Raw genomic sequence first — 9,908 nt, 5'->3', positions numbered from 1 at the left:
TTGGCCACTGGTCTGGTGTAGGTCCTCTTGTCCACCTGCACCTCAGCAGTCCTAACTTTACCATCAACACTCCTAATGGTCTTGGTGACCCGTCCCACGGGCCACAACGCACGAGGTAACCTTTGGTCAATTACCATCACCACTGTACCAACAGTGAGGTTCTCTGTATCCTTTACCCATTTCTGCCTTGACTGCAAGAAAGGTAAGTAGTTCCGTATGAAATGGGTCCAAAACTGGTCAGCTAACACCTGACTGTGCCGCCATCTTCTCCGACTGAGAATCTCAGACTCAGGGTACACCACTTGAGGAAGTGAAGAGTCGGGCCGCCCCATGAGGAGGTAGTTAGGGGTTACGGGATCCGCATCGGCTACATCTGTTGACACATAGCCCAGTGGCTTGGAGTTGAGGATTCCCTCTACCTCAATCAGAACTGTCTGCAAGACTTCTTCGGTCACTGTCTGTGCTCCAAGAGTAACGTAGAGTGCAGCCTTAATGGATCTGACTTCCCGCTCCCAGGCTCCACCAAAGTGAGATGCATTTGGTGGGTTGAACTGGAAACGGATCTGGTGCTTAGACAACTTGGTCTGCAGCTCTTTGCACATGACCTCAAAACTTGCTTTGAGCTCACGCTCCCCTCCACGGAAGTTGGTCCCACAGTCAGAGAGAAGCTCGAAGGGAGTTCCCCGTCTAGCTATGAACCTTCTGAGTGACATAAGGAACGAGTCGGTATCCATGTTGGGCAGCACATCCAAGTGAATGCACCTGGTGGTCATACACTTAAAAACTATTCCCCATCTCTTTTCGGTACTCCGACCTCGCTTGACCTGGAACGGGCCAAAGCAATCTACTCCTGTTGAATAAAATGGAGGCTTCAGGAGGCGGAGGCGACAAGGGGGCAGATCTGCCATCTTGGGAATAACAGGCTTTGCTCTCCATTTCTGGCACTCCGGGCAGGATCTCTGATGACGACGCACAGCTTCGCGGCCTTGGAGGATCCAAAACTTGCGTCTGAGCTCTGCAAAGACCCTCTCAGATCCAGAATGGAGTAACTTGTTGTCATACTGTCGTATGATAAGTTTGGTAATATGGTGCTTAGGTTCTAGCACAATTGGGTGTACAACATCTTCTTCCAGACTGGTAGAACGGCGCAATCTACCACCTACTCGTATAAGGCCCCTAGAGATGTCGTACTCTGGAGCAAGTGACAAGAGCCGACTGCTGGATGGAAGTGCTTTCCCTGTTTTTAAGCACTTGACTTCGTCTGGAAAGCTATCATACTGTGCTCTCTGAAGGATTCGGAGTTCTGCTTCTGCATAGTCATCTGCACTGAGGGCGCTTGACTGGGAGGCCGCCCCATGCAGTGACCTACTCGTTGCTTCAAGGAGATCTTCAAAGGTAGAGTGGTCTTCAGCGGCTGGGATCTCTGAAGCAGTAATGACTGACATAATGCCACAGAACGCAGACCTCTTAACTTCTGTCTCATCTTGAACCTCCACGAAAGAAGTTGTGGCTGGCCAACTCTCACATGGTAACCGAAGGAAGGCAGGACCTTGGCTGAATTGGTTCGGCTTGGCTAGGTTGGAGAGTGTCATCCCTCTGGTGATAGCGTCGGCAGGGTTATTCTGTGTGTCCACATACCTCCATGATCGGTGATCCGTCAGCTCCTGAATCTCAGATACCCGAGTCCCTACAAACACCTTGTATCTGCAGGACTCTGACTGTATCCAGGTAAGTACTGTGGTGGAGTCAGACCACAACACTGTGTCTCTCAACTGAAGGGTGAGCTCTCTCTGGATCATCTGGGCAAGCTGAGCTCCGGTAAGGGCAGCACAGAGCTCAAGGCGTGGTATTGACTGCTGTTTCTTCGGTGCCACTCTTGAGCGTGCCAGCACAAAGGCTACTTGGACTTGGCCATGAGGATCCTCACCTCGTAGGTAAGCAACTGACCCATAAGCAGACTCTGATGCATCACAAAAGACGTGAAGCTCGAGGGTGATGGCACTTACATCCACGGCCAGTGGGAAGTAACTCCGGGAGAGACTGACCATCGGGAGCTGAGGGAGCTCTTCTTCCCATGTAGTCCAAGCTTGCAGGAGGTCGACCGGTAAGTTTGGGTCATCCCAGTCGCGGTCTTTGGTCCACAGTCTCTGGACCAAAACTTTGGCCCTTGTGGTGAAGGGCAGGATATGACCTAGGGGATCATACTGGCTCGCTAATATCTTATAGATATTTCGCATGGTCGTCTTGCTTGGGGCAACCGGGCGATGCCTGTAATGGAGTGTGTCCTGCATAAAGTGCCAACTGAGTCCTAGAGTCATCTCTTGAGCTTCACCATGCGTCTGAGAAACCCATCTTTCGCTGCTGTCAGACTTGGCCTCCTTAGGAAGGTTGCGAATCACCTCTGGCTGGTTACTGGCCCACTGACGAATATCGAAGCCACCTGCAGCTAGAAGGGTTCTAAGTCTCGTCACAAGGTTCCTGGCTTCTACTACGGTGGGTAGACTCTGCAGGCAATTATCGACATAGAAACACTGTTCTACACTGTGGTGGACATTTTCCCCTGGTTGACTCATCTCATTGACGTGTTTCTGAAGCGCAAAGATCGCGCAGCAGGGACTGCACGTCGTCCCGAATGGCAGGACCTCCCACTGGTAAACTGATGGTTGTTCGTCCGTCTTTAGATCTCTCCAAAGGAACCTCAACAAGGGCTTGTCTCTATCCAGCAGGCGGACCTGGTGAAACATCCCTTTAATGTCTCCACTTACTGCGACTCGATGCTCTCTGAAGCGCAGGAGGACTCCCAGGAGTGAGGGACCTAAGGCTGGACCAGGAAGTAGGTAATCATTCAGACTTTGTCTGCCAAGCTGGAAGCTGCAGTTGAAAACAATCCGTTCCTTCCCATTGTGTCTGACCATGTGGTGGGGCAGAAACCATGACTCCTCTGATGAGTCCGCCTCGCAGGGGTCAATCTTGGTGGCGTACCCAGCAATTTCCAGTTTCTTGATCTCCTCTTGGTAGGTAGATGCACGCAGTGGGTCTTGTACTAACCTCTTCTCTGTGTTTCGCAGGTTCTTCATCACAACTTCCTTTGAAACTTGCAGCTTGGGCATGTTTGGTACTCGTAGAAGGGGTGTAGCGTACCGATGCACTCCGTTTACCTCTACACGGATGGTCTCAGACTCTAAAAGGTCCACTGAGTACTTGTCCTGTCTGGATCTAGTCACCAATCTCTCACTTTTGAAAGGCAGTGTATCTAACTGCCACAACCGTTCAACTTGACTGAACAGCTCAACAGAAGGGGAGGAAACTGTGGTGAACAAGCACCGTGTGGAGGGAAGCTGTTGCTGTAGGTATTTTGCTGGACCCTGAAGTGTCCATCCGAGCTTAGTCTTGACTGCTGCAGGACCACCAGGGGGACCGAGATGCACTGGCTCAATCGGAACGATCAGATCAGCATTATCCGATCCAATCAGGAGGGTTGGTTGAGCTCCATCGATAGCTGGGATTGCCAGACCTCGTAGATGTCGATATCTTCTCTGGAGCTGGGTAACTGGGTAGCTGTACTGTGAGAGGCCTAGGTGTTCACCTGTGAATGCGCCTTGAATGGAGAACCTCTTTGTTGGTTGGGAAGCTGGAGTGATCGTAAAGGACACACGTGAGCCTGACAGTATCTTGATGTCTTGTCGGATAGTACGGAGTGTGAGGTCTTCTGCTTGGCCCTGTACTCCCAGGCGGCGTGCTGCAGACGAAAGCAGGATGGTTCTCTCAGAGCCATCGTCCAGCACTGCATACGTGTCGAGCACTTTATCCTGGTATTGCAAATTGACTCTTACAATCTTTAACAGCACATGGCTATCTCTATTTGGCTGATCCAGGTAGTGAGTCTCTGCTGCCGATGTGATGGTGGGCTCGTTCTCACTCCTCTGGTTGACCTCGTGAAGAATGGAAAGGTGTTTCGACTTACAAAGGCGACACGGCTTCTTGAGGTCACAGGCAGAGGCTAGGTGAGATCGTCCGCATCTCCAGCACCTTCTCTTGACTTTAATCCAGTCCACCATCTCTGCTTTAGTAAGCTTAGCGAAACTCTCACATTGGCTGAGGTAGTGTTCTGCCTCGCAGTAAGGGCAGTATATCTTACCCTTCCCTTGGATTCGGTTAGAATGAGTTGCTTGGGAGGGTGTGTCGAATGGATGGTTACTGGAACTACCTGTCCCATGCATAACAGTAGTAATCTTAACCTTGGATTTCTGCTGCTTGAATTCTCTCTTATCCTTCTCACTGTGAGCTTGAAGTGAAGGCTCAATGTCCAGGCATCTGACCTCTGCCTTCAGCCACTCTGAAAAGTCAGTGAGCGTTAGCTTCAGTTTATCCGGGTCCTTCCTATACTGTTGACGACGAAATCTGTCTTGCTGGTGTTTGGGGAGCCTGCTTAGAAGGCGCTTCACGTTGGATCCGCAGTGGAGTTCCTCATGGCCTTCGCCTCTGAGAGCTTTCAGCATCCCAACAAGCGACTGCACTCTGATGGAGAACTCATCAAGAGCTCTATCATCACGGATGGGGGGTAGGCATTCCATGTCCTCTATCTCCTTCAGCACAAACTGATATGGTCGTCCATAGCGTTCATCCAGTGATTTTAGAGCTTCAGAGTAGGGCATATTAGATTCTGCATGAGCTAGCACAAGGCGATGTGCAGGTGGCACCTTGACATGCTTCAGCAAGATGGCATACTTGTAATGCTCGGACTGAGAAGGATGAAGGAGTGTGCTAAGGGAAAGGCGTAGCTCCACATATTGAGCTCTATCCTCCTTGTTGAAGTCAGGAAATGTTGGGCCTTCTATGTTGGGGGGTACATGCTGATACCCGTAGGAGGGATAATGGGCCAACATGGCTGGGTTCCCTTGGTAGAAGGATTGGGGTACATAAGGAGGCTGATGTATGGACTGGTGCACAGGTGAAGGCATAATCTGATCGAGAGCTGGATTTACATGTAGCGATCTGGGAGGGGCAACATGTGGAAGATAGATTTGAGGCTCAGGTAGCACCAGATGTGTATTTCCCAACTGAGATTCCCTAACTTTCTCATGTTGGTTGCCGAGTGTGGCTGCGTTGGGCTTAAAAATACCTGATATGGGGTAGGATGAGAGTGAGCCATATGATGAGGCACCTGCTGACTGCTGTAGGCCCTGGGATGGCCCTTTGTGTGGTTCATGTTCAGTATCTTGCTTGATAGCTTGAACATCATAGCGTGGATCGAGCGTGTGCGGAGGGGGTTGAATGACTCGGCTGAGAGGTGGAGGAAGTGTCATTTGTTCTAGCTGGTGGGTTAACTCTGCAGCTACACTTGGGTGATCCTCAGTTCTGTGGTGTTGAGGAGGAGTAAGGACTGGGAAAGGCTGTGGTTCACCTCCTCTGTCTGTATAGAGTTGGCGTACAGGGGTCTGATGCCGTGATGACCTCCTTGACCACTGAGCTGAGGTCTGAGGGGAATGGTGCTGCAGGAAAAGCTCCAGAAGCTCTGTTTGTTTCTTGGCCGTTTCACTCTGTTGCCGCGCTGTCTCCAAAGCCTGATGAACAATGGCTTCATTTGCAGTCTGCATTGGTGGCATTGAGGATATGCTTTTAGCAGGACTGAGTAGCTCCCTCTCCTCTTCGTGCCTGTGCATCTGTGCTAAGCTATTCTGATCTGTATATTCAACTAAAAAATCATCCAGATATCTTGGGCGTTGCACTGAGCGTTTGGGGCGCACAGGTGAAACAGGTAGGCTGATTCCTTCCTTTCTGGTTGCCATATCATTGACTCTATCCGGCTCGAAGGACCATAAATTGTAATGGGGATCTACTGGTTATGAAAATTAGTCACCAATATGGGGTGTCTAGTCAGGACACGGAAGGCAGGGATATTCATTGAAGGGTTTAATATATATCATTTGAAATACAGATGCACAGGCACTATTCTCTTTGGTGCTTTACAGTGTAAGTATGGTTCTAAAGGAAAGGAATAAACATAGATATTAACTATCACAAGCACAATTGAGGCTAATAACTCTCCTTAGCTACTTAAATAAACAGTGCTAAACATGTCCTGAAATGTAAACTACAATAAGAATAGCATACAAGCTACACATACAGTACAACAGAGATAAAGGCTGTCACTGACTGTAAACTCAACCATAAATTACTTATATTAACTTATCTATATATGTGATATAATTATAACTTACTTGTGGTCACTGACGCACACGAACACAACCTGAAGCTTAACTTATAAAGTGAAACTAAACTGACGGCCGTTCTCTGCAAGCCAGGACATGTCGCAACATGTCGGAAAGGGGGCGTGGTCTGGGCGAACACTCGCTGTACATGCTCCGTACCGATTCACATCACTTGAGCCTTTTGCACAACTTGCGATAAATATTCAAATGTGAATGTTAGCTATACTGTTTCCATGTCTTAGTGCTTTAATAGGTCGTGTTCAGTGTTGGGCAGTAACGGAATACACGTACCGGCATTACGTATTCAGAATACATATGAGTAACTGTATTCCATTACAGTTACAATTTAAATAGTTGATATTTAGAATACAGTTACATTGTTGAAATCAATGGATGACATTAACCATACTTCTCTGTTTAATGAGTTTATTTACTCTCTAAATAAATTAAGGCAACTCAATGCATTTCTCAGAACGCCCCAATATGAAAACGAAAAAATGCATGGTTTGCGTGATCAGTCACAATGGAGTCGGAGAGGAGCAGCTGGAGCTGGAGGTAGAGATGGAGCCAGAACTGAACAACAGAGCCAGGGCAAGAAATCGTTTCTATCTTGGAAATTCAAACAGCATTTCATATTAAAGAAAGAGAAGGGAGAACGAAATATAACAGCAGTGCAACTGTGCAGTGCCGCGGTGGTTGGAGTGGCGGCTATACACGCACGCCTATATATTTTTTTTTATATATAGCCTATATTATATATATAAATTCGTTGTATACATGGATTTCTCGGCGACGTCATCACTGCTTGCGCACGCACCCGAGAGGCAGAAAGAAGAAACCTCTCGTGTTGTAGGTTGGTAGCGGCGTGTTTGTAAGTCAAAATGCCAAGGAGTTGCTGCGTGGTTAATTGTACCAACAGAGCCAGTGCTGGGTGCCTGATGTTTAACATACCTAGGGGGAAGCATGCGTTTGCCAAAAAAATATTTTTGTTATTGCAGGTACATTTTGATAGGTTGACGTACCCTGCCATGCATTTGCAGTTAGCTGTGAGGATGTACCCAAGGGCCTTGTGGACATACACCCAGGCATCATAAGGCTTGGCTTTAATCCCTTGCCTTTGACTAGGAAGCACACCTGACCTAAACACGCAAAAATCCGGTGCAGCATCAAAGTATTTAACAAGCTGCACATGACCGCACGTAGTTGTATGCATTGAGGGATTTGTACGCTCTGTTTCTCTAGTATACACACTTGGTGTCTGAATTAGATAATTGTATATATCAGGCCATTCAATTGCTGGCCATTTTTTGTCATCCACAATCCACAGATCGTCATGTATAGCGTAAGGATCTGGCAAGATCTCACCATTGCTGAGAGTAAGTTTTTTTTTATATAATCGGCACGGTCGGAGGTACTAAGGCTTCCCACGTAATCCATTGTCAAATATTTTATTTACAGTTTAGTATTTTGTGTATATATGTGCAGTCATGAAATGTGGCAGGTCGTAAAGTAACGTAAACAAGCTTAACGTAAATAAAAACAAATTCGCGCTGTATGCGGCTAGTAACGTTACATTACTAGCCTAACATGATCATTCATACATGCATCACAGCAACACTGCAAAATTAAAGACAGACAAACAGATCCAACTAAAATCACGTTTTATTGAGTCAGCAGTTATATACAAACAATAAGGAAAGCTTCAATACTTAAGGTTGTTGCAGTAGCGGACCAGCTGAGCGATCTGTCTTTCTGCCTCCAGGATGCGCACGCACCCTGTAATGTTTGTAAACAGGAAACCCGTGTATATTCGTTAAATATATTATTCGTTTATATTTTTTATTTTCAAAATGTAGGCTATTTAATTGAGGTAGCCTATATATATATATATATATATATATATATATATTTCGATTATTTACAGATATTTATTTAAATGTTTTACAGACTGTAGTTTGTTGTTTCACTGACGGAAGTAGGCCTACTAAAATAAACACGCATGTTTGAGCTATATATATATATATATATATATATCTCAAACATGCGTGTTTATTTTAGTAGGCCTACTTCCGTCAGTGAAACAACAAACTACAGTCTGTAAAACATTTAAATAAATATCTGTAAATAATCGAAATATATATATTATATTTATATATATATTATTATATTTATATATATATATATTATTATATATTATATATATATTATTATATTTATATTATTATATATATATTATATATATATATATATATTTATATTATTATATATATATTATATATATATATATATATATATATATATATATAATATAAATATAATAATATATATATATATATGGATTCCGCGTGTGTGCGTACGCCGTGTGATTCCGCGTGAATGTAAATGGATTTATAAACATACTAAATTATGTTTTTTTGAAAATGTAAAAATGCAGAATGTTTCTTGTGATGGGTAGGTTTAGGGGCAGGGGCAGGCGCAGTGTGTGTGTGTGTGTGTGTGTGATGGGTAGGTTTAGGGGCAGGCGCAGTGTGTGTGTGTGTGTGTGTGATGGGTAGGTTTAGGGGCAGGCGCAGTGTGTGTGTGTGTGTGTGTGATGGGTAGGTTTAGGGGTAGGGGCAGTGTAGGGGGATAGAATGAAACGGCGTTGATAAACACGCTAAAAAGCGATTATGCGTTTTGATAGCACACCAAAATGGTATAGCGAATTGGCGTGTCATACATATATTATTTCATGAGATCAGTCGGTCTCGATGTTCAACAAAATTTGCTTTTCGTTCACTTGAAGAAAATAAAAAATAAAAATAAAAAAAAATGCTCAGTCAGCATCAGCTCATCGGTTCTCAAATCGGACATGTCCGAAATAAACAGTTCTCGGTTAGTGGACTGGTGATCTGAAAACCGCTGCAACCGATTCTTGACTCGAGAACGAGAACTGTGACAGACCGGTCCGCGTACGGTGATCCGAGAACCGCTGCAACGATTCAGTCCGATTTGGTGAACTGGTTCGACCGGTTCACTAAAAAGAACCGGTTCAAAAGAACGATTCGTTCGCGAACCGGACAATCACGTATCGTATCGATGCATCTGCCCTCTTCAGGGAACACAAGAACGCGCAGTGAATTTAGATCATTTAATCCAGATATTTAAATCCAATCCGCAAATTCGTTTGAAGAACCAAATTAGCCAGCCATCAGTTATCACAAAAGATCTGGGATCTGTCTAATTATCTCAGATGTATTAAGCGAGGTACGAAGAACGGACCCCAGTACATCACAACCATAATTTCTCACTGCGCTGGAGGCAGACCCAGGGACTGGCTTAGCTGAGGAAAATAAAACAAAAACAAACACAGGAGGAAAAGCGATCAACTAAGCCTAATAAATGAACAAAAACACAAGTTACTATAACGTTACACCAAAAAACAAAAAAAAAAACCCACACAATTAATTTTACTTTTTAATCCTAAGAAGAATAAAAACATTTACAGACGCTATATAAAAAACTTCTACAGTTACCTGCCACACGGCTACCAACTCCGGACTAACGTCCACGATCACACGAGAACGGGCGTGACCAACGGCATGCAGACCCACGCTCTTTGCATCTGCAGTGCACTAAAACCATAGACTGTAAAAAAAACCATGATACCCTATTTTAGTAAAACAAGGCTTTATGAATATGCATCCCATCGATTAA

The sequence above is a fragment of the Gobio gobio genome, assembly GCF_949357685.1.
Source record: "Gobio gobio genome assembly, chromosome: 2".
Classification (NCBI taxonomy): Eukaryota; Metazoa; Chordata; class Actinopteri; order Cypriniformes; family Gobionidae; genus Gobio; species Gobio gobio.
Note: the sequence above shows the minus strand (reverse complement) of the source record.